The following is a 24,922-nucleotide window of genomic DNA, read 5'->3' as shown; positions in this document are numbered from 1 at the left end:
ACACTCGCTTTTCTTCTGAGCTCTACTAATTCTGTTCTCTTGATAATAGTGTGACCCATAATTCATGGCTTAGGTGGCTTTCATTATTCTGTACCTTTTCAATCAAACTCTGTTCTTACAGCATGTCATTTCAAGCCTCTTTAACAGCTCTCTGCTCCAAACACTCCAGTGTTAACCATAAAGATGTAATACATCAATTTTGAAAAAAAAAAAAAAATTCTTACTTGTGCTAGAAAAGCTCACACAATACAGGCAGAATTCCTGCAACTCATGGATGGTCACACTTTGTTTCTCTGTGACAATCCACCACTTTTAGCCATTGGAAACAATGAGCTTCTGAACAACTGAGGAAGACTGCTATCAACAAGCCGCTTTGCCACAGAACAGCATCATGATTTAGGGTCAGAGTCTGGAAACTCCACCTAACTGATGCAAAGTCAGGCTCAGGGCTAGAACCTCTGTTACAAGTACCTTGGGAGAGGTACAGGAAACAAAAAAGGAACTTCTGGCTCAGTTGCCTTTTGATGGATACATATCTAGAACAAACTGAAAACAAAAAACCACCCACACATGCCAAAGGATTTGCATGCACACACATATGTATTAGTCTAAGATAGTACATGAAGATGTACTAGCTCTTTAACATGGCCATTTCTATGCCATCATCAGAAACCATTTTATCACCAGCTCTGATTTTATTGATAAATCAGAGTTAAGGTCAGACTAGGCAACCTATATTGTCCCTTTTGATGTTAAAGAATAAAAAAAAAAAAAAGATTTTAAAAATACTGTCTACTCTCCATATGTAAAATTGATTCGAGGTTCATATTATTGTTATTTTTCAATCGACAGAAGAAGATGAAAGGGCAACATCAGGTCTATATTGCCTGCAAAAACAAACAAACCACAAACAACAACAACAACAAACAACTGGACTGTTTTTTTTTTTTAAAGGCAGGAATTCAAGAAGATGCCACTTTGTGAGCACTTACAAACTCTTAACTCTGTTATTTCAAGGCACAATACACCCTGCTGTGTTACGAGACATGTATCTCCTGTACAGCACATTAAGCAGAATTTCCCTGAAATATCCACCATACTTTTCATTGCAAAATCTTATTACAGCCCTTGGAAGGGTTCTGTTGAACTATTTCAATCTTGTATCATAGCAATCAAAATACAACAAAAAATGAGAGGCTACAGTCTATGGCAGGAAACACTAATAGTCTGCAGATCTTGATAAATCATCTGTTTCATGCCTCATTCTATGATAAGAATCAAGAATATCCAGGGTAACCCTTAAGAGATGCTTTCATGATATCCTTTTTAAAAAATCCTCTAAGGACAACCATATGCCGATACCCTGCTTCTACTGTTCCGCTATTTTTACAGAATCACAGAATAGGCTAGGTTGGAAGAGACCTCCAAGATCACCAAGTCCAACCTCTGACCTAACGCTAACAAATCTTCCACTAAACCCTATCCCTAAGCTCTACATCTAAATGTCTTTTAAAGACCTCCAGGGATGGTGACTCAACCACTTCCCTGGGCAGCCTATTGCAGTGACTAACAACCCTTTCAGTAAAGAAGTTCTTCCTGATATCCAACCTAAACCTCCCCCGGCGCAACGTTAGCCCATTCCCCCTCGTTCTGTCACCAGGCACGTGGGATAATGGACCAACCCCCACCTCGCTACAGCCTCCCTTCAGGTACCTGTAGAGAGCGATAAGGTCACCCCTGAGCCTCCTCTTCTCCAGGCTAAACAGTCCCAGCTCCCTCAGCCGCTCCTCATAAGCCTTGTTCTCCAGACCCTTCATCAGCTTTGTAGCCCTTCTCTGGACTCGCTCAAGCACCTCCATGTCCTTCTTGTAGCGAGGGGCCCAAAACTGAACGCAGTACTTGATGCAGCGGTAAAGTTTTTTGTTTTTAAATACCCACTTTATATCTTCTCTCCTACAATTAGAACTGATTACTTCTTGTTCTACCCCTAGAGAATATAAAAGAAATGAAATCACAATCTTCTTTATCTTGTACAGAATAAATATTTGTTACTGTGGTCTCCTCTGGCCTTCTCCCCCCCCCCCCCCCGCCTTAAAACAAATTAATCTAATTGCTTCCAGCTTCCCTCAGAGGTTAAATTCATTGAACTTCACATTTGTTTATTTTTTCCTCATATTTCTGTCATTTGTGTATGTCTGTCTTCATGGGTAAAACTCAGGACTGCACTCATATTCTACCTGGAGGCTCAAGAGACCCAGGAAAGACAAAACAACATCCTCCCCTGTGTTAGATGAGAGACTGCAGCTAAGATATTTCAAACTAAAACCAGCTTATTTTTCTTCTGGGTAACAGCACTACATTTTTGCCACATATTCCATATGTGGAATTTACAAAATGCTACAACCACCAAATCTATTTGTGGTGACCAGCTGTAATTCCAGATATTCGCTATTACGCGTGGGTTTCCTTCTTTGCACTTACCTATGTTTGATGCTTGAGCTCAATCCTCCACTTGAAGATCGCTTTGAATTCTGATTTTATCCTCCAGCTTACTTGTGAACGAGCTTCCCATTCACAATTCATTATGGCTCTCTGCATTTTAAGTATATTCTCAACTCCATCAGCAAAGTCAGTGATGCAGTAATCATAACAGCATGGTAACACTCAGAAGATCCTGGCAAGCAGAGATAAACCCTTGAGATTCTCAACAACATATAAGCGATACTAAAAATTTTGCTATGCTTTTCTTCCCCTTACATAAAAAAAATAAAAAAAAATAAAATAAAAAATTCCTTCAGAACAACAAGCTCAGTTCTCCAGTTTTAGCAGGAGAACTCCCTATACACAGTTGCTTTTTCTTGATTTAATAGTGGGAACGCCTCACAGCTGGTGTGAGTTATGAAAGCCTCTTTAGCTGTAATGGATGCCACATGAAAGTCTGCTCTGTTCCTGTTCCCCTTCACAGCTAGAAGTCTATCTACTTCCCATGTCCAAAATATACGAAAATTAAACTTAATATCAGAAAAGAACACTTGATTGTACAAGCTTGATGAGTTGGTGCTTTTTTCGCTAAGTTTGTAGTCACTACAAAGAGCTGTTTCTGTGAAAACACAGCAACCCTAACTTAAATGTATGATTTCAATAGGAATTACACATCCAAGAGCAATGACAGAACTACTCTGTATAGTTTTTCCAAGACATTTTTGTTAGCATAGTGTGAACTTTAAAAATACACATATTACCAAACTTAACAATTTGTGGGCTGCTTATTTTCTCCTATTTTTCAACAGAAGTTCATCTGGCTTTCAGCTAATGAAGGATACTGAACTTTGAATTTTTAATGCATCTTTAAAATTAATTTAAGCCATTGAAAACACTGGATTGACTGCCTTGGAGGTCAGATTCTGTTTATCTGCAAGAGTAATGCACCAAAAGTAGACATCTAATTTTTTCTCATTCAGAGGTTACTCTGGCTTCCAGTTTTTCTACTAAATTCCTGTTCATTCCCGTCCCTTTGTGTAAGGGCTGCTTTCTGCTGTCAGAGAGCCAGCTGAAACATTACCAACATTTTGCATACGTTGACAAAGAACCTTCCCTTTTACTGTTAACCAAGGTAAAATCTGTGGTGACTTGTATGAAGATATGCCTGCCCACCATCATCTCCCAAACCATGTGCTCCTTCTCACAAGGTAGTTTAAGAACTCTTTTGCAATAAAGAGCTTTCTATGTAGGTAGGGAACAAGACAGCTACATACAAAGAAAGCCACATATGTGTGGATACATTGTAAATATTAATTAGCTTCAGTCAGAATGCTGGAATATGCATTCACTCCATATTGGCTAAAGATGCCACAGGCTGCACTTAACCTTCCTGAAACTCTTACATTTAACCACTCTCCTTTACTGTGAAGCACCTACAAGATCATGCTTCCACCCAAACCAGAAGCAAACATCAGGAAGAAGCTTGCGTGAGCAAGTTCTGGGCAGGGACAGCTAAGAAAGAGAAGTGACCAAGAATAAAAGACCAAGGTCCATCCTCAAAGAGCGTCAGCCAGAGCATGCCTTGAGAGAGGCCTGTAACACCAGAACAGGTGTTAAAAGGCTCTAAACCTCTATTGCTGCTTCTATAGTCCCCCCTCTTTTGGTCTTTTTTAGCCTCCCTTTTTTTCCTAGACAAAATCTAACTTTCTTGAACTTCCCTCAGAGGTTGCCTTTTCTAACCCTTTTCTCTTTTCTATTGTTTACTTTCACATTTCCCCCCTTTGCTATTTCAGTATTGTGCGTTTGTGCTCATTTCTTCTCCTGTCTGTGCTATAATTCACAGATGTTATTAGAGGTGACCAGCTCCGTCATCAGTTTTTCTTTCCAACTGGAATAATATACGCAACTTCTCATAGCTATCAGAGTGCGACTGCTGATAGTATTTGATGCAAACATAATTAAGACATTGTTTATACAACCACTGAACTGCAGAAGTAATTTTACCTGCGCGTGAGTTACAAACTTGTCCATTTTAATAGGAACACATTTATTGTACTTCATCTGTTATTCTAATTAACAACCATATGCCTAAAGATGAAACAAACTTGGTTAATGGAAGAACCATTAAGAGATCTGTTTGTTACTCAGGAACCTGGATGCATAGTTCATTCTTAGGGGCAAGGGTAAAACTGAGTGTTGCTTTTGCATCCAAATGTCATCAGAGACCAACACTGCAAAGTGCTTATAAGAAAAAAAAAAAAAAAAAAAAAAAAAAAAAAAAAAAGGAAAGGCTGATCAAGCCAACAACATTAGTACTGGTGCAATGGGAAGTTCCATCAACAGATATGCTGGTAGAACATGAATTAAGATGCAGAAAATATTAAACAAGCTTCTATTTAGCTTAGAGTGAAGGCAGAACAAGGGGAAGGACTCATAGAGGATCCCAGTCCAACTGAACGGTGGGGCCATGCTTATGGAGCTCAACAACAGAGGCAGGGCTTCTGACAAGGAAAATGGCAGAAATTAATGGAGGGAAGTCCTTCTGGCCACAGGCTATGAAGTGAGGTATTTGTGGTGAGCAAAAATCTGGCCATTGGATATGTAGGTAGAACTAAAAAAGGATCAAAAATGAAGGAGCAATAGGAAAAACAGCCCAGTAATGAATTATACCTGCACAGGGGGTACAGGTGGTGTCACTCACTTGGCAGTTAGGAAATTCAGCACAGATGTAAGCAGCTACCCCAGATGTAGATTATGACCAATCAGGCATGTGGCAATTACAAGGCCACTCCGTCACCTTTTGTTTTCACAAGCATTCTTACATGCTTTTTTGATATAAAAACTGTAAAGATACCTATGAATAGGTAAAGATCTCTTGTTATGAAAAAAGTAGGAGTCTCCTTATTATTATCTGAGAATGCTTTCAAAGCTGTCAAAACACATGCTTTTGACCTGTAATGTTTGCTGAGAAACACTTCACAGAACAGTACCAGTTCTCAGTAAACAGGCTTTTTATTGCAGCTGTACCACAGGACAACTGAAGAAGAGAATATGGAAACGACTGGGGGCTCTTAAGGGCATTGCTACTGTTATGTAAAAGAAAAACTGTAAATGGATTTCCTTGCTGCACTACACTTTTAGTAGCAGAGATGTGTACTAAGGCAGAAAACTATTTGTCTCTGACTGCAAGAGATCTGTATTATTTTCTCCTCTATGCCAGGGTGGTGACCTTTTGGATACAGCCCTAAAGACAGCACTTTCTAGAAATAGACTGCATCGGTCTAGAAAAGTCTTGGACTGTGTTACCCATGTTACTGATCTCGTAAAGCAAAAAGTGAAATTGACTACTGTTTAGAAAGATTCTAAAATTCATTCATCAAACATGTATGCATACATATATAAATGAATATCTGCAGTCATATGCATACTCATACACAGCACATATACATTTTAAATAAATCTTACAATTTCTGTGTTTTAGCTTAATTTCTTAACACTTCAATATATTTGATCTTGTAACTGCACCTATAAAGAAAAAATGTTCTTTTGCACAAGAATTTGCACAAGAATTTACACAAATTTACATTTTTTGCCAAGCAAAAAAACCCTACTGTCAAAATCTTCACCATCACTTTCAGTGTTACAGAATTTGCTGCCTTTCTGGGGATCTGAGTGATTTATTCTGCTAATTATCTTTACATTATAAGCCCTTGCTAGGCTTTGGCAATGCACATGGTCTATCCTTAGCCCAAGCTATAATGCCAACTCTTTGTAAAAGAAAAGTTTCTAAAAGCTGACCCTGTTACTGTAAATGCACTTCAGTACAAAAATAAAATAGAAAATCATCTTTAATCTGTATAACCACTGCCTTGAGGTTCCCAGTGAGCTTCTAGATGTCATTGATTATAATACAAATTTAATATAGTGCAAGAAATAAATACCACCTAAGTTACAGCCAATTTACCCTGTGCTACCATCCTGCTAGATATGGCAAGTCAGCAGGATGTGGTGAAGTCAGGATTTTATGGAAGACCTCTGAAGAACCACTTGCATCAGAAACACAGTGCTCAAATGCTGAGTGTTTCAGGATTTCATTTTTGCTCCTGTGAGAGATAAGGGTGAACATACTTGAATTTTATTTATTTATTTATTTATTTATTTTCCCATCAAGTGGAGCATAAGAATGACACCAGGCATTTTCTTCATAAGAGTTTGGTCTAATTTACACATTTCCAGTAGCAAGCAGAACGTGATCCAGCAGCATACTGAAGTGGAACCTTTGGATGAGAAAGTGAGCATAAGCATTCCTCCATCTACAGTGTCTAGAATGTAATGTTACTGTATCGTGACCAAATTCTGTCTTGCTTAATTATGCTTTGGTTGCGAAACATCCTTTCTGTGCCCCCCAGAAGAAGAGGTCTTCCAGGTGCCCCTGACTGGACACCATTATCAGCTCCCCATCTCAAGGGGCTCCACAATGTCAGTGGATTTCTAGCCAGTTCTTACGTTCCATTCCAGAATTAGCCACATCAAAAAGTTACTTACCTATTGGGCTACAGTAAAACCAGGAATTACAGATATGTGAAATATTGCCATTCTGTGGGGATTACAGGTTTGGAAGTGGATTGAAAAAATACAGCCTTATTTTAGTGGTATATCATAGACTAAAAAACAACAAAGAAGCTCAAAATAAGACAAAGTACAACAGATACTGAATCCACAAAATCTGTGTGTATCTGTATGTAAGCACAGGATGTGCCAGGTTTCCTTTACTCACTGCACAGAACAGCCAAATATTCCTGTACAAAGTAAATTTGATGCTGTATAAGTTGGCTATAGTAGCTGGATTCATCTGGGCACCCCCAGCTAATGCAAAAGGGAGAGCAGAGGCCTTGGCCAGTTCTGCACAGGGTACAACCATACTGCTGTTGCAGAATTAAAATAAGCTTGCCCTGACCACAGCTGGCGTTAGGATTATAGCTGCACCTGTAATCATAGGAAAGAAATCCACACTTCCCGTGACAGCCATTCCTCCCCTCTGGTAGTGCAGGGCTTGGCCAGAGCTGTACCTGAGGCAATATATCCTTCTCGTCTCCACAGCACAGAAGTCCTTCTTCAATCATGAACCTTCCACTCCCCTTTCTGCTCCACAACATCTGCCAGGATGGGAAACACTTTACAGACTCTGAGAGCCATAAATAAACCCTGGGGACAAGTCTGTTTGCATTTACTGCTTCATTCAGCTTTGTTACCTCCGAAGAAATTTTTCAGCTTCCAAATACCCAATTTTGAAAATACCAGTATGAACCTTAAAGTAAATCGACGAGCTACTTTTGTGATGCTCCCAGAAACAAAAAAGCTTGATTATTACATGCTGGGTGTCCAGGCTGGGTCGGGAGCGATGCCTGTGAGGAGAGGCCAGGGCTGCCCTGTGCCTCAGGCAGCCGGTTCCAGCTGGCTCCACAAGACCACAGCTCAGCCCACAGCCGAGTCTGTCAGCAAAGGCAATGGCTCCTCTGTGGAAATGAGTTGGAGAAAGGGCAAACGCTGCCTGGCTGTGAGGTAAAAAGTGTGAGGAGCACCCTGTGAACACCCAGGCCAGAAGGAAAGGAGCTCCAGGTACCGGGGCAGTCCCCCTGCAGCTGCTGGAGAGAGCGTGGTGGGGCAGGTGTCCTGAAGGGCAGTGGCCCAAGGGAAGGCCTCATGCTGGAGCAGCAGAGAGGAACTGCTACGGGCTGACTGCAGCCTCACCATGCTCCCATGCTGCTCAGGGCATGGACTTGGGAACGAAGGAGTGGATCTGAGCCCGGGGAACAAAAGGGGGTAGAAAATCGTGGTGGTCTAATTTGTCTTATGCTTCTGACTGTCCAAATCTAAAGTGTAGAGCCACTTTCTTTCAATATTACACACAGTTTTTCTGGGCAACTTCCAGTTAATTTAAGCTTCACAGAAGAAAACTATGTGCAAAGATCCTTCAGGAAATAAAGCCATAATGTTTGGTATCTAACTATTAGAACGCCGATGGGGCTGGTAGCTGTCATCATGATTGACTTTTTTGAGTTCAGATGCAAGTAAAGAACACGAAGCCTCCTGTTAAACAAAACTGTGGCCAAGAAAACAGAGCACCCATGATGGCATTGGCATGTACTGATTCTCCAGGGATTCACTTGTTTATAATGATGTGGTAAGGAGACATGAAAGCACCAGTGTTATCAAAACTTAGTGACTAATAATTTTTTTTTAAAGTATGTATCAGAAATTATTAAAAGGAAGTAATTTCATCATACTGTTTAATGTCTTAGATTAACTTCAGATGTGGAAGAGAGCCAAAGGAGAGTCATTAGTCTCTGTGCTCATTTGGTATGTTTTCTACTTTCTTGGCCAAGGCCCATGCTTAATGATAGAAATTTGCCTTTAAAAAACAGAAGGGTTAATTTTCAATCTTGATAGCTACTAAGATAAATGTTCTGAAAATAAGAGATGTTGCTCCTGGTTGAGCTACTGTTCTAATATATGAGCTATACGAATTACCCTATTCATCTCAATAGGGAGTTAACTCTGGGAACTAACGATGCCTTGTTCAGAGTCAGTCTCCAAATGCTTTTAGCACACATGAACATAGGTGTCTATTTCACTTTTCTCCCATTTATACAAAAAAATACTGCAACTGCATGGGCAAATTATCCTACTAAATATAACAGCAGCCAAGTGAGCAAAGAATACAAACAACAGTGCATCATCACTGCAGTTATACACCCATTTTCTCTCTGCAATACGTCTCTTTCCTTGTGAAAGGCTGAGTACCTTTGATGCAGCTCAGGGGGATGCCAAGCTCCAAGAGGTCCAGTTCATCCCTGGGATGATGGCAAGCACTGTGTTTTTTCTTCACTTCACAAATCCAGTTGACATTTAGGAGGATGGAATGACAGTTTGAGCCAGTTTCTGTCTCTGCCTGGGGCCCTGGTCTAACAGGTAGCTCTAACAGGGGCTGCTCTCTCAGTCTTGCCTGACAGTATTAGGGGTGGGAACCTTTCCGTTCCAAACACTGAGGTATCTTTGCAGGGCCGCACTACACTCCAACCTTTGTTATCAGTAGGAATGCATGTGGACTATATTTGCAGTCTTGCCTGCGGGTCCTAACTAAAAATGTCATTTTGTCTTCTTGCAGAAAATGAGTCTGACACACCAACAAGAGCCAGAAGCATACAGATCAGCAAAGGAAAATATCCCTGCTCTATATTAATTCAAAGAATGGATATCTGCAAAAAAAAATAAAAAAATAAAAAATGAGATGTGCATCTGATAGAAGAGGAGAAGGAAACAAACATCTGTCACTTTTCTAATTAGTAACTAGATGTTACTGTTTTTTCCAGAGATCTATGTCTGAAAAGCCCTTTTAATGAGTGTAAGAAATGTGTATATGTGCGTTAGAAAAAGCAGTTATATCATGAAATATTTTGGAAAAACTGACAATTTTCTCCTGAAAACATCTGCACTGTAAGTAAAAGTATCATATGTTTGTTTAACTAGCTGGATAAGATTGTAACATATAACATCCCTGAGATCACCATTAGAAAACATAGCTTTTCCTGAGATGGCATTTAGAGCCTAAGGGACAGAGACAGACCACCTCATCTCCAGACAGCATGCAAGCAGGAAGGGGGGGACAGCCCTGCTGGAATTAGCAAAATCCAAGTGTTATCTCCTCCTGTTCTCAAATGTCTGCAGAGTTTACATGGGTCAACACCACTCAGTAACAGCAGTCTCCATGGCTGGAGGGGGCAAGGCTGACTCCAGTACAATACGCAAACCATGGGCAGCTGGATAGGGCTGTCTGGTGCATGATTCTTGCTTCTGCAGAAAAAAATAAAAATAAAATTAAAAAAAAATGTTGCTATAACTTCCAGGAAAAAAAAATAAGGGGATTACGAAAGAATAAAACCATTTTACATTGAACATTGAAGGCTTGCACATACTGTGCAGGACTGGAGACATCTGGAAGCAGATTGGAGCCTATTATTCAAGACTAGGAGGACAGTGTTTGACCATACATATCACCACCCCAACTTATTCACATAGCATGCACCTTATCTGCAGAGTGTCAGCCAGTCTGATGCAGCACCAAACCTAACAACATCACTAAAAAGAACCCCCAAATCCAACAATTTAGCATAGAAATCTTTACAGCCAGCTGTACCTACAAGTTATCCTTTGTCTAATGCAATCAGCAGATACTGACATATTGCAGTACGTACTGCAAGAGTATCGGGCAGAAAAATTCTGCATTCACAATAGCTGTCAGGAAAAACAGGGAGTTAAGAGCCAAGTTGGTAGCATGGGAGTCACAGAATCACAGAATATCCTGAGTTGGAAGAGACCCAAAAGGATCACCGAGTCGAACTCCTGGCTCCACGCAGGACCACCCAAAAATCAGACCATATGTCTAACAGCATTGTCCAAGTGCTTTTTGAACTCTAGCAGGCTTGGCGCCATGATCATTTACCTGGTCTGTTCTCTTTAATTAGTTAAACAAATTGAAAGGCTTCAGGGAAATAAAGACTCCTTTGCTGTTACACTTCAGGCTCTACACTTTCACTGTTATTATGCAGAACATATTGCATCATTTTATTAAAGTAGCATAAAAATTGTTTAAAAAAAATCCATGAGAAAATCCCCAAACCAAATCAAAAAGAAATCCTTCCTTCAGACCACCTCTTTCCCAGACGCATCTATCAATTGCATGAAAAAAAAAAAAAACACAAACCAAAAAATAAAACCACCAAAGAACACACACACACACACACACACACACACACACAAAAAAAAAAAAAAAAAAAAAAAACAAAAAAAAAAACTGCCTCACAATTCAATCCAAAAGCAGACCTAATCTAAATGCTACCGAAACTTGGTTGCCCCATCAGGATAAAGATACACGAGGAGTCTTTAACTGAGAATGTCCAACCATCTGCCCTCTCTAATAGAAGTACTAAGGTAAACCAAAAGTACTACCTGATCAATCATATTGCATCCATGGTTGTAAACAGTAAATTAGTTCTTTTCAGGGTTACCAGAACCATAATCCATTGGACTATAACAATAAATAAATAAATTTAAAACCAAAAACAAAATGCAAACTCTTTACGGTGTACCTGAAAAGTAATGGAAGGCAATAGAAAGCTGAATCACAAAGCATAGGTGAAGCAGATTTCTTGCAAGACACGCTGCCTAATGAAAACGTTATCACAGTTGTCCCAGCTGGGTTCTCCCTGTGGCTCTCAGCTGTGGGCTCTGTCCCTACAGTGAAGCATGTTGCAGCACTCCAACCTCATGACCTGGAACTCTGAGGCAGCGGCTGCATCTCCAACACAAAGGTCTTACAAGCAATACCAAGTGGAGGAAAAAGTGCACATGCTGCCACCACCCCTTGAGTACTGAACAAGACCACTTGTATGCTGCACTTCTTTGGTATTTGCTCCACTCGGGAGATCAGACACCCTCACTGCCTTTTAGCCGAGCTGCTACGAGCGTCCTTGTCAGCTGCCTTGCTCAGGCAGCCTTCATCCAAGCAGAAATCTCTTTCAGGCAGAATTTAAATCCAGATTACCATCAAAAGCAGTTGATAAGTCACTGCTCAGAGTTTCAATTTACTTTGTTTGTTTATAAGGTCTGCAATAGTATGCCAGGTGGCATAGTATTTGAAATGCAGTACATACTTATGTTCACCTGTTAACTGCTCAGCCACTTAAAATCTTAGTATGTGCAATGTGGTTGGTTTACAACTACTTATGTAAGAACTAATACAGAGCTGTATGTAGAGTACACTAAATTATTTCCTCTAATATTTTCTTCAGATATTAAGCACATTTAAAAAAATACTTCCAAGATAAGTCAACATTTGACAGGGGAAGAAACTGCTCTTGAATCATTAATAAAAGGACAGGATATTATTAAGAAAGAATTGCTTTCAACCCTTCTAATTATGACCAAGCAAATACTTCATAGCACTGAAATACTTTGGATCCATGGCAAGCCATAAGAATGATCATTCTGCCATGATAGTTATCTGCTGAAATCTGAGACATAATTATGGTCAGTGAAACTCCTAATCTTGAAAGACCTTCGATTTAGTTCTTTATGCTATCAATCTCCCTCCCTCTCCCCCCTCTCTCTGGATTTCCTCTACGTTACATTTGGCGTGATTAACTGTAAGTGGGGAATAGGTCCCCAGAATTACATGCCATCTGAACTGGGACAAGGAAGGATTATTCAGTGCATCATGTAAGAGAGATGTCTTCAGCATTAACCTTAACCTCTTGTGTGCTGGGATATGAGGCAATGACGGAAGCAAAAATTCATTTCAGGTGGCTTACCAGATACGCAAGGCAGGCAGGGGACGGAGCAGACACCTGAAAGCACTGTACGGCTCTGTGCACACCCTGCACATTGCTGCCATTAAGTCTCTACTGGATGTTGGAGCAGTTTCATCAGAGGAAGCTGAGTGCCAAGCCAAGAAAGAACAACAGCCATGTCACTGGGATCCAGCCACTGACAGAGATGACAGAATATTGCTAAAATCACTGATCCAGCTGTGCTACCAGTAAGCCAGGCTGACTTTCTAGGTATACCATGTTTCTAAACACACCAAATATATATTGAAATAATAATATTTTTGGAGGAGATTGCTGGCAGCAAGAAAACAAGATCTGAGCTAGATCTGAGCTAAATTTCCAGATCAGGTAACTCAGACACTGTAGCAAACTCACAGCTCCATGTTGCTAGGCTCTCTCCAATTTCAAACTATAATGGGAAAAAAAAATCTTACAGTGTCATTACCTTATCGAGCCAAACATATCAGCTTTCTTTGGCAGGAATGACAGAAAGCGTTTGCAAGTCTATAGTCCTCCTTAATTAGAGTCTGAATAGAAATCTGGTTTGATCACTTAATGACCCTTGGGACCATCCCTGATTTTTACATCATTTCTGAAAGTGACTTTATGTTATTTTTATAGAACCATTCAACACATATTGCACAAAGAGCTAAGATGTCAGGGTGTTCTCAAGACAGAGAATTTAAGATGACAGAGTGTCTTGGAGTCCAAACTGTTGCCATATGGTTGTATCCTAACAGCAAGAAAAGAAAGCAGGGGTTTCTTTATAAGAAAGATCCATCTGTAATGGGTTATAGGCCTAGCCAAGCAATTCTGCAAACCTGCTGTAAAACATGAACTAAATCTCAAGTGAAAGTAATTGGCTTGTCTCCATCTAGCTCTAGTGCACATTTAATAAAACTACAGCTAGTAGGCATAGGGCAATTGGAGCCCAACAGAGCAGCAAGGGAGAAGAATTTTGGGGCACTCTTTCTATGTCCTACTTTAAAATAATTCATGTGCTAGGGGTGGCTCTGAAATTTTAAAATGTCCTGGTCTTTTCTCATTTGTTGAGAGTCATCGAGTGTCATCAGTCCGCGATGACATGATTTGATGTTGACAAATGCCAAATTATGAAGCCCTATAGGTAAAAAGAACTTCAACATCAATGTAATTTAGTAGCTGCTACAATTGTGCGCCAGTATGAAATACTCATCTTGGCAATTGCGCAATAAAATAATCAATATTTAATATTACTACTAAAAATACTGGCAAGTTAGATATTTCAGCTGTTTTATACATGCAGATAACTCCCGTGTAGATAGCTCCCGTATTTACTTCTGACATGAGAAAAAATTTTTAATAAAGAAATCTATTTCCTTCCAAATACCAACTTGAAGAAATTTATTTTGCAGAACAATATAGTGTAACATTTATGAAATGTTCCCCCCAGAAGCAGAAATTAGTAGTACAGGGTTAATTTGCATCAGATAACAAAATGGCTCATTTGTAGTAGGAAGGTTATGATCATTAATCTGCATAAATATGTAGAAAGCTGTGTTATATAGGCCTGCACTGCACTTGTTGTGAGAAGATAACAAAAAAACAACTTCATATTGCAGTGTTATGGGTCATTAATTTTTGAAAGCAACTATCCCCCTCTGTTAAACCCCAACCTATTTTCTCTTCTCCCCTTCCTCTTCAATTTGTCTAAAATATGACGTCCTTCTTGTAGATCTTAATGAATTTATTGACAAAAATGTTTTGAACTATTGGTGAACTCTGTTATTTGCTGTTGGAGACTATTTATTACCTTGCAGGTGCTTCAGGAGGAACTCCATTGGTTTGTATGAAAAGGGAGCAAATGGAAAGCACGGTGTTCATTAAAATGGATCATGCAACCAAGAATCAAATTCTACTTCATTCATGTGGATACTGATTTTTTCCATTTCTGCTACGCTGAGCTTAACACAAGAGACTGCGCCAGCAGCTGCATCTATGATATTCAGACTCCTTACCAGAGCTGATGAAATGTCTCTGTAATTCAGCATTTGCTTTTTGCTCCAAAGTGACAATAAATAAATAAATAAATAAATTGTCTGCACTCACTGCCTCTAACCACGGAAAGCTTCTGTTCACAGAACAATTAATTTCTCTCTTTTCTCAAATTAGCTGGTTTTCCTTCAGAATAAATTTAAATCAAACTTAGTAAGAAATTTCTTATTACATTTTGTTCACTTTCCCTACTAAAATACAAAACAAAACCACAGCTATTGATTCTTACATAGTTTTATTTCAAAACAGTAAAGCTTTTTTCTTTGGTTTCAGTGAACAATTCCAAGCAGGAGCTTTTGATGACTTTTAATGAATTCACTACCTTATTGTTAAGCACTATGCTTATTTTACCTCTTGCCTGAAGAAATTTTGAGAGATCTGTCAGATCCCAATTCTGAAAAATAAGTCTCAATATTTCCAAAGCGTATTTCTGCCCAGAATGAAGTTTAATGCTGAGGGTAGCTCATCAAATCAGCCAACACAGGGTTCAAATCCTGGAAAAAAAAAAAGAAAAAAAAAAAAAAGAAAAAAAAAAAAAGGAAAAAAAAAAAAGGAAAAACAGAGTGGAAAGAAAAGTTAGGGCTTTCTACTGAAGAAAGGCAGGATCCTGTGGGAGATGGATACAAAACTGGTGGTGAGCAATTACAGCTCTGCCTCCCTGGGTGTATGTCACCCATCCCAGAAGTGGAATGTCACAGCCAGTGCCTCCACACAGGGGCCTCGCACTGCATGCCGTCAAGGCTGAATGCCTTCAAAACCACCATCCCTCCGCTCACAGAAGCAAGGGCAGTGCAGTACAGAGGCATCATCATCATTTAGAAACACACAGATTTAGATATACCATCAGTCTAGCCATCTGTCAGGCTGCAGCTTTGTTTTAGTTAATTCTACCTCCTGAAAACTTTGCCAGCAGTTCCCAGTGATGCTATAGATGAATCCCAGTGGCAGCACAATTATTCAGCAAAGTGAGGAATCCTTAAAGCACAATACTGTCACTCCCATGGGCCTAAGGTAAATTAAACTCTAAACTCTGAACAGTGGAGTGAACACCACCAAGATTTTGATTTCCAAATCGCCTGGTTGACTAATTTGCTTAAAATTAATGCAAGCCCAAGGGAAAACTTGACACCAGGGCTAACAAAGGCCACCAGGTATCTGATAACTGGGCCTTCAACTGTAGAGACAGGAGCTTTAGCAAAGGAGAATTTCTACACCTGGAAGAGATCCTCACACAGTGGAGATGATACTAGGTTGCATCTCTTGAGCTTCAAGACTTATTAATAAAAACAGAGCAAAACCATGACAGTGTTTGAATCTGCTCATTTGTATAATCAACAGTGAAGTTCCTGATAAAATCTAATGGCAAACCCAAGCAGTGACAAGGGGCAGGTTATGCTTCTCCATTCTTCCATCTCTTGGCCAGAGAGATGCATCCCTTCTGTTGCAGTGGCTCTCATGTTCATTGAATTTAGTAAGCCATAAGAAGACTATTTTTGCTGAGCTAGTTGGCTGAATCATTTCAGCAACATAGAGTTAAGATCAGGGTGAGGACAAGTCAAGCAGGAGGAAGAGGAAGGGAAGGGTTTTTTTCCTTCCAGTTTTGAACAAGCTGTTAGACCATCTTATGGTCTGTCATGTAACTGCATTCACCCTCAAATTTTGCAATCCCAGACATAATTCAGCATTTTTCCAGTGCTTCCATCCATTTTCCAAAATGCCTTTTGTTGTTGTTGTTGTTAGAAGTGTCTTCATCACTGGCTAGTGCTGGCTAAGAGAAGAAATAAAAGTATCCATGCAGAGGGGCATGACAATAAGCAAGTTAGTTTGGCAGAATTTGCATCCAGATTCTGTACAGGAACATACTCCACATGACTGTTTCTGGTGGGAGTACTGTTTCTACACTGTATAAAGTGTGCTATTTTCAAACCATTCCTTCATTACCTGGTCCTGGGTTCAGGTTTGACAGAGAATACTACATGCAAACAATCACAGGAGGCACAAGCTAACAGTTCCATTTATGCTATAACCAGACACCTTAGAAGTAGATGGAAGACATTATAAAAAAAAAACAAAACAAAACAAAACAAAAAACAAACAAACAAACAAACAAAAAAAACAGCAACAACAAAACCCACAGCTTTGGCATAGGTTAAGCTGACACTGACAATGAGAAACAGCCAAGTCCTACCCCAGGGAGAAAAGATGACATAGTATTCAGAAGTGCCAAGGGAAGAGACATCAGAAAATGCACAAGGAGGTGGCTACAGTCTTCTAATGAGGATAAAGCCCTTAAAAAAAAAAAAAAAAAAAAGCCCGGGAACTGAGCATGAGAACAGGACATCCAATATCTGGCAAGTGACAAGGCATTGACATAAACATCTTTCTGCAGACTGGCAGCTAAAGGCAAGTGTATGAAGCATTTCTTCCCCAAGAGAGGCTGGTGTCTTGCTCCTGATCAGGACTTTGCTGAGCTAAACTATCCTATCCCACTCAGCACAGCTCAAGAGAAAGAGGTCACAGCCCTAGCAATATTTTTGGATCGTATTTTTTTGTGGAGTTATCAAGCCCCAACCTTTTAAATCATGGCACTGAGAGCATAAGGGCTGATCATATTCCTATTAATGGCATACTTAGTGCTGCCACCAGCTCTTCCACTGAACAAGCACCTCTAAACTCACAAGCCTTTTTGCCATTTATCTCTTTGACTCTCAATGAACAGCAAATTAAAAATTGCACCACTGAGTACCAAAATAACAGCAACTTCCCTCTAGGCACACTGTCAACAAAACTGCTGAAAGCCTGCATTAAACAGACAAGAGCTTCAGACTCCTGTTTAACTCAGGTTTGTGTTATGTTACAGAGCTAGGTCAGAATGAAGTGACAACAGAAGCCGTTAGTCCCCAAAAGAACAACCATTCCTCAGTCCTGAGCTGATCTCGGTGCTACCTTGACAAAGTTCTTGGCAAAGCAGAAAAGCTGTCTGCTGTGTAACTCCCTGAGGGAACGGGTGCAGTCCTGATCTCATACCTGGCTGCAGACGGAGTGGATCTGGCTGTATCCCTGCACTGCTTTACTACAGGACGTGTGGCAACTGGCAGAGGTTAGAATCATTTTCAGAATACACAGTTCATACTTGTCTGCAAAAACCAAACTAATAACGAGTATATGCCATAATGCTATATGCTATAATAGCTTGCAAAAGAATATTCCAACAAGTCTATTGATGTATTCAGGAGAAAGAATGTAACAAAAACTTCCACAAGCTCAACAATACATTTTTCTGAGTCTCCTAGACTGCAAGTTCACATCTCGGAGACAAGCCTTCATCCGAGTTCTGAGACGGCTCCATGCATGGGTTGCAGGCCACAGAGCTGGAAACCATCATCCTTGTTACCAGAACCAGTTTTAACAACAGTCAGCTATTTTTGTCAAACCATTAGCAAAAACAAACAAAGAAGCAAACAAAAAATCACTTTAGTCTTTCTGGAAATTTAGGGGATTAAGAATCTAGTGTAAAACATTTTTTTCATATTTCATAATTGCAAGGGACTTTTAAGTATCTCGCAATACACACCCCTTTGCACAAGATTGGTCAAATTTTACTGCTAGTTATGCTACTATTTGAGTTTTCTAGCTGCTATCAGAAACCCTCAAAATTCAAAACATTTGGCTTCCAAACTTCTACTAAGATTGGCCTCCTTTCCACCTCATTCTTCATAGCATGGTACAGGTTATCCCATAAAAATCAGAACTTTCTGTCTAGAAGACTTCAGGCAGCTGGTTCTGAAAAAGAAAACCATAAAAATACTAACTCACAGAGGTTGCTGCCCCTGCAGTGTTTTCAATACAGAAGGTTCAAAAAGCTTCTAGAAATGCACAAGCATTTTGTTGTGAAAACCTATTCCTTTTATCTTTCATATAAATACACACACACACTATATATACACATACACACAATTTGTTTTTCTCTCTCAGAAAAGTAATACTTCTTATTTAACTACACATTTCTGCTGAAAAATTAACCCGTTATAATTCATGGCTATGGCTTATGTTTCAAGCAGCTTTGTATGGTTTTTGGTTTTGCTACTTCTTCAGCATGGCTTGGGGAAAGGGACTGTGTAGGGCCAGTACTCAGAGTCCAAACACTCTTTCTAACTAGAGTCACCAGCTCCAAAGCGAGAGCAACCACAAGGCTCTGGTCATACAGGATTAAAAATGTTTTAAAAAGTTTGCCAAGTCATCCTTTAAATCGATAGCATGTAAATTCTTCAGGGTCATTAATGACATAAATTCAGAGATATATGCATCACCTATCACGCTTAAACAGAATAGCAGTGTCTGCCCACCTAACAGCGTAATTTGAAAAGGTTATTGTTTTGTCACATACAGTAAGATACAACAGGGACTAAACCACACATTACTACTGAAAAGTTTGGGACATGTTTTTAAATTTTAAAATGTGATTGTTCACCTATGAGGCCTTAAGTTTTTCATTTTAAACGTCAATTCAGGTTTTATGCTCTGTGATAAATCTAAGCCATTTGTTCAGTTACGTGGGCTCGTGCACAGATTTTAAAACATCTTTTTATGCAAGTGTCCAGGACACAGACTCCAGCTAGCCTGAAACACAGGAGTTAAGTGAAACTCATAATGAAGTCATGAAGGTTTTATAATTCACACAGTTACTCCTCCTTTGAATGAAGCTACTAATGGAACTGTAAAAATTAACATTTAAGCATTTGGCTTTCCAGTTGCTGCAGATGTCCAAACGACAGCTTAGAATATCAACCTTCACAGGTTGCACAAAATTCAGAAGGTAACGTCAGACAGAAATCTAGAAAACTCAGAAAGTGAAGTGTTTCAACAGCTTCAAGCTATTTTTGCATTGCCATGCTATATCAGTATTGCTGATAAAAAAGAATGTCATATCAGGCTTTCAGCTGATATGAAGTTATACCATCAAATTGTATATAAAAATGAAAACCTACCTGTTTGTCAGTTAACTATTAGCCTGAGTTAGTTTCAGAAAAAGATTAAAGTCTAATGGACTGCCTTGATCATACAGATGTAAAGTGAGACTAATTCAAAAATGGTTTGCAATAGGATTTTTTACACTATTTTTGAAGTTTTTTCTGGGCATTTGTTAAGAACTGACACAAACTGATGGTTGAGGAAGCTGTGCTCCTGGGCTCAGCTGTAAGACTGCAATGGTCCTACAAAATCCAGACACAATGTTACACATTCTTGAACACCATTAATGGCACTTTAGTTGCTAGTTCACAGGCTGATAAAGAAAGAATTAAGTCTGAACTCTCTTCTGAATCAGAAGAAAATGGAATCTTCAAATGCAATGGCAGCTAAAAAAATGACTTTAATCACACTCAGTTTTGTTCCAGGAGTTGTTAATTGTAGCACAAATATTTGATGCACCTAAAATAATGTGAAGAATTACTTAGCTGATTTATATTTCTGTGAAACCTCTCGAACCATGAACTGAGAGAATATCAGCAAAAAAGAGCAACGATACAAAATGAGATCACAGAGAATAAATGGTTTCATTGTCTCAGTGTTGATTGTGAAACTGTTCAGCATGTAACTTTCCTCAATAGATTTTCTTCATTAACAGAAAATACAGATTGTTTACAGTGTATCTGCAGAGCCAGTGAAACACAAGTGAAGTGCATCTGCTGAAAAGGAAGTTGATTAACTTCACCTAATGACAGGGACATGTATTAGTGAAGAGGTGTAATGAGGGAACGCGTCCCAGACTGACAACAGCCAATGCAAATGCTGGATATATATTCTGCTTCCTCATCCGTACTCAATCCTTTGTTATTCCATTTTTGTCACTTTTATTATCTATGCTAGCTGGCTGCTATCAATACATTCATGTTTTCAATTTACTCTCAAGGCAAGCCTCCAAAGAAACAAACGTCCGGGTAAGATAATACTACCAGGCGTAGCATACAGGAGAGTAGGTAGTCAGAAGACAAATTGCTGGGTTTAAAATAGATTAAGAAATATAAATAAATAAATAAATAATAAAATAACCCCACCAGAATATAGGTATAAGCTTTCAACAGTGTGTTGAAAAAACACTCTGTTACGGAACCTCTGTTTATTCCATAATCATCAGTTATCTAGGAAATGGCTTCCTGGAAGCACACCTACACATATTCACATATTTTCAGGGAATGAAGACCCTGGAGGAAACACAACAGACATGGATCAAGCTACATCCAGCCTGATGAGATTTGGGCAATATACGCTTTCCAGAGAACATGGCAAAATGGGGGATGTATTAAAAAAAACTAATACCATTTGAAACTATCCTGCCAGTAGAAGTACAGTTGATCTTCAGCTGCAGTTCATGTACAGGTATCTTGAAATAAAAAGACGTTTCAAGATTAGGAAGTCTGTTAAGCATCTTTATGAACACTCATGAATGCATTAATAGGAGAGATACTGAGCAGAAACAGCACTGTCTTTATTTTCATAAAGCAGAGCATTACAGCAATGGGTGATACCCACTCACAGAAGATAATTGTCTTTTATAGGTGTGAAAGGCCTACTGTATAATTTATACAGCATGGGCATCTTTTAGCTTAATGCTCAGTTTATGTACCATCACAATGCTTTTACACATAAAAATTATATATTGCCATCTTCACAGTTTATGCCACAGCGTTATAAACGAGGCATTTATGGCAAAGCCAGCAAACTTTCTTGGATATATATATATATTTTTTTTTACCTTTAGTCCCAGAGACAGAGACAGAAAACATCTCTAGCATTCAGCTAAAACAAATTACATTTTCAAAATAAAGTTATTTTTTAATAATCTGTTTTTATAAAGGATTGAATGGTTTCAAAATTAACAAAATTAGACATTTTGATTTTCTTAAATAAGATTTTTTTCCCCTCCCAATCATCTTTTCAAAAGCATCATCAAAATTCTGGTCTCCTACTAATTCAAGGAAAACCAGAACATTTGAAGGAGATTACAACCACTTCACACCTGCCTCTGTTAGATCCTGTTCTTAGAGCAACTGAGCATCTTCTTTAATGTTATTACTGTAACTAAATCTCAGTGAATATTTTACTGATTTTGAAGATAGCATCCCAGGACTCTACATCATAGTTGGAGTCATCTGTATGAGATCTTTTGCTATCCTTTTACTAATGCCAACAGAACATAAAGTATATTCTGTGTGACAGGGAGGGAATTACTCTGCCTTTGCATAATTCTTTTGTTGCCCAGAAAGTACAATAGATCAAAGGGGTCTTGGATGGCTCGTCCATTCAAACAGAAGTACTAAACAGATATATTACTAATCTATCATTCCTTGTTCATGCTTCATGACTTGTTAGAACGTCTTTTTACTGACTGTATCCCCTTTTGTTTATTTTGTTGTGTTGTCATTTTTTGTTTGTTTGTTTTTCAAAGACAGAAGCACTGTAGAACTGCTCATATGTGTACCATAAATAAATAAATAAATATCATATTTTGGCATTCTCATCTGACCACTTGTCATATCCACAGTAACTGAAAATTTCCAAGAAGGACCCCATTTGTAATGCTGAAGTCACAAAGAAGTTTAAATGTACAAACACAAGTAAGTAAATTATAGAACAATAAATAGCTCCCCCAGTCAGAGATAACAGCGCTCTTCTTCAGACAAGTGTACTACAATAAGATATAAATCTTCCTCCTTATTATAACAAATTGTACCAGAAACATTGTGATTAGCTTACTCAAAATAAGCTATGATAGATTTTGCTTTAAAAAGATACAATTTACACTCTGAGAGCAAACTATTACCTGTAATAAAACCTACAGAGATTCTGTAGAAGCACAGAAGACCAGACAAGGACAATTAGATCAATTATAGCAATCCTGCTATTTTCATAATTCTTACTTTAGTTTATTTTCAAATACCTAATATCTACAGGTGGATACTACAGAACTTTGAAATGAAAAGAGAATTTAAAAGATTCAAAATATTGGTTTCATTTTCAGTGATTTCCAAAGCAGCATTTTAAAAAATATATATTCTTCTTATAAAAACCTTCTGCCATGCCAATCTAAGGAACTTTTTTTCTTGGACTGACTCCAAATCCTGTTAAAGTTGTGCATCACTGAGATTAATAGTGATGTAAAGGGAGCTGTGAATTTTATTACAAGAATGTACTGGTGTATTGTCTAGGGGCAGCAATTAAGCACTGGCAAGTATTTCTATGTCCTAATTCCTGGTAACAAAAATTCAGAGGCTTGAAACTAGTACTTGGGTAGAATATAAAATTTGACCTGGAAATCAAGAGCCCAGTACACAACCCAAAGTCCCGATATACACAACAGGTCTCTCCATTCATAGCACGCTGAAGTTATTTCTGTGCGCTAGTTTTACCTAGAACAGCATCCTGCAGACATGAAAGTTTCTTTGCACAATTCGACATACTACTTTAATTTTGAAAACTCATTTTGCTGTCATTTCATCTATTACCCCCAAACTCCTTTGGGACTTAAATCCTTTGCAAAAGTCAACCAACTGGAAAAAGGATTTCATATCTTAAGAGACACAGCCACACAGAGGCCTGCCATGCCAGATGGCTTATATAGGACATATATATTCCTCACCCTCCTGCAACTACATTTCTCTTTTCTGACATCCATCTCCTCCTTCTCTAATATTACGGTATCACTAGTCAGGGAACTAGGGAGGAAAAATACAGGCTATCGTCCACTTTAAATTCATTTCTTGCTTATTGCATGTTACTCAATAAATGAAGCATAAGTACACCCTTCACACAAGAATTCTTGAGGACTCCCCTACCCGTGCTTTTCTGTAGATACCAATGTTATCTCTAGGAGTCTGGCTGGTGCTGGGCAGAGCGAGGTGAGAGTCTGGGACGTCACAGGGACGCCACACACATAGAGACATGCAGTGCTGCTACCCGCTGCAAAGCAGACACACAGACAGCTTACGTGGGGCAGCACACAATAACCAACATTTATTTTGTTTGTTTTGGATCATTAGTAGAGAAGTCAACATACCGCATGCACACCAGCTGTCGGTGGCTGTCTAGAGAATGCTTTGCTAGGCACAGAACTGTAGAACTTAGAGATAAAAATGAGCCAGTCCAGGCCTTTTCAGAATAAAATTGCTTGTTACACAGCCCTTGCCTACAGCTTTGCCAGTTTAGTTTTAAAAGCCTGATAGTAACAAAGTAGCTGATATTCAGCTTACCTTTCCCTTTGTCTTAACTTCATCTTGATTCTCCTAATTATGTTACCATGTACCATGCTAATTGTTGTTCACACATGGCCAATTCAGCTACAGCTGGTCAAATTTACTGTCACACACCCAGCACAACTTGGGATTTCTTAGAATTCCAGTTGTGTTAGTTCAGCATTGACTATAAAAGGGAAAATAGGGAAAATATAACCACTATTTTCCACTGTTTTTTTTTTTTTTTCCCTTTTCCAGTGGTCTATGGTAAAGGAAAGACAGTCTCAATTAGCATTTATCTACTCCCCCCATCCCTTCCACCCCTGTTAATTAGCTCAAACTACCACAGATGTATTTAGGCATTGTCATAACAGAAAAAAATGATGAGCAGAGAAAAGCCTTCCACTCACATCCCACCCACCCACCACCCTACCTCTAGGTACCTAAGAAAAATTTGCTACCGGCAATTTTGTTTGTGCTGCTCTTATCAGCAGATGCAGTATTTCACCAAGAAAAGAGCAGTCTGCAAATAATAATAAAAACACACACACACATAAATATACAGCAAGGCATTCTAAAATGAGCTGTAATGATTCTGTGGTACTAACATCTCCCTCACTATGAATATAATTGTTTCACTAATTCAAGGTATGATTGTGAGCTTATGACACATCTGCGATGCAGGCAATTGCTAGAACCCGTTGTACAGAACAGGAGGCCAAGTGACATTTCCAGGGTTATGCGGGCTATCTGAATTAAAGCACAAATCTTATACTAACACCAAGCCAC

The 24,922-nt window shown here is 39.0% G+C and overlaps 1 long non-coding RNA gene across 4 annotated transcripts in view; it reads right to left on the bottom strand.

Annotated features, from left to right (window-relative positions):
- LOC118172737 overlaps positions 1-24,373 on the bottom strand; it is a 202,907-nt gene extending 178,534 nt beyond the window's left edge. For 2 of the 4 annotated variants that reach the window (XR_004753837.1, XR_004753840.1), the window contains exons 1-3: positions 24,152-24,373; positions 12,852-13,026; positions 2,482-2,674 (exon numbers count right to left, since the gene is read on the bottom strand). This is a non-coding gene — a long non-coding RNA (uncharacterized LOC118172737). Of the gene's footprint in view, positions 1-2,481; positions 2,675-7,550; positions 7,638-12,851; positions 13,027-23,737; positions 23,870-24,151 lie in introns of those variants that run through there. The other 2 variants (XR_004753838.1, XR_004753839.1) reach the window with 2 other exon arrangements.
- Between the last annotated feature and the right edge of the window lie 549 nt (positions 24,374-24,922).

The sequence above is a fragment of the Oxyura jamaicensis genome, chromosome 11 (assembly GCF_011077185.1).
Source record: "Oxyura jamaicensis isolate SHBP4307 breed ruddy duck chromosome 11, BPBGC_Ojam_1.0, whole genome shotgun sequence".
Taxonomy (NCBI): Eukaryota; Metazoa; Chordata; class Aves; order Anseriformes; family Anatidae; genus Oxyura; species Oxyura jamaicensis.
The sequence above is the reverse complement of the archived record's forward strand: the minus strand, read 5'-3'. Positions and strand labels throughout refer to the sequence as shown.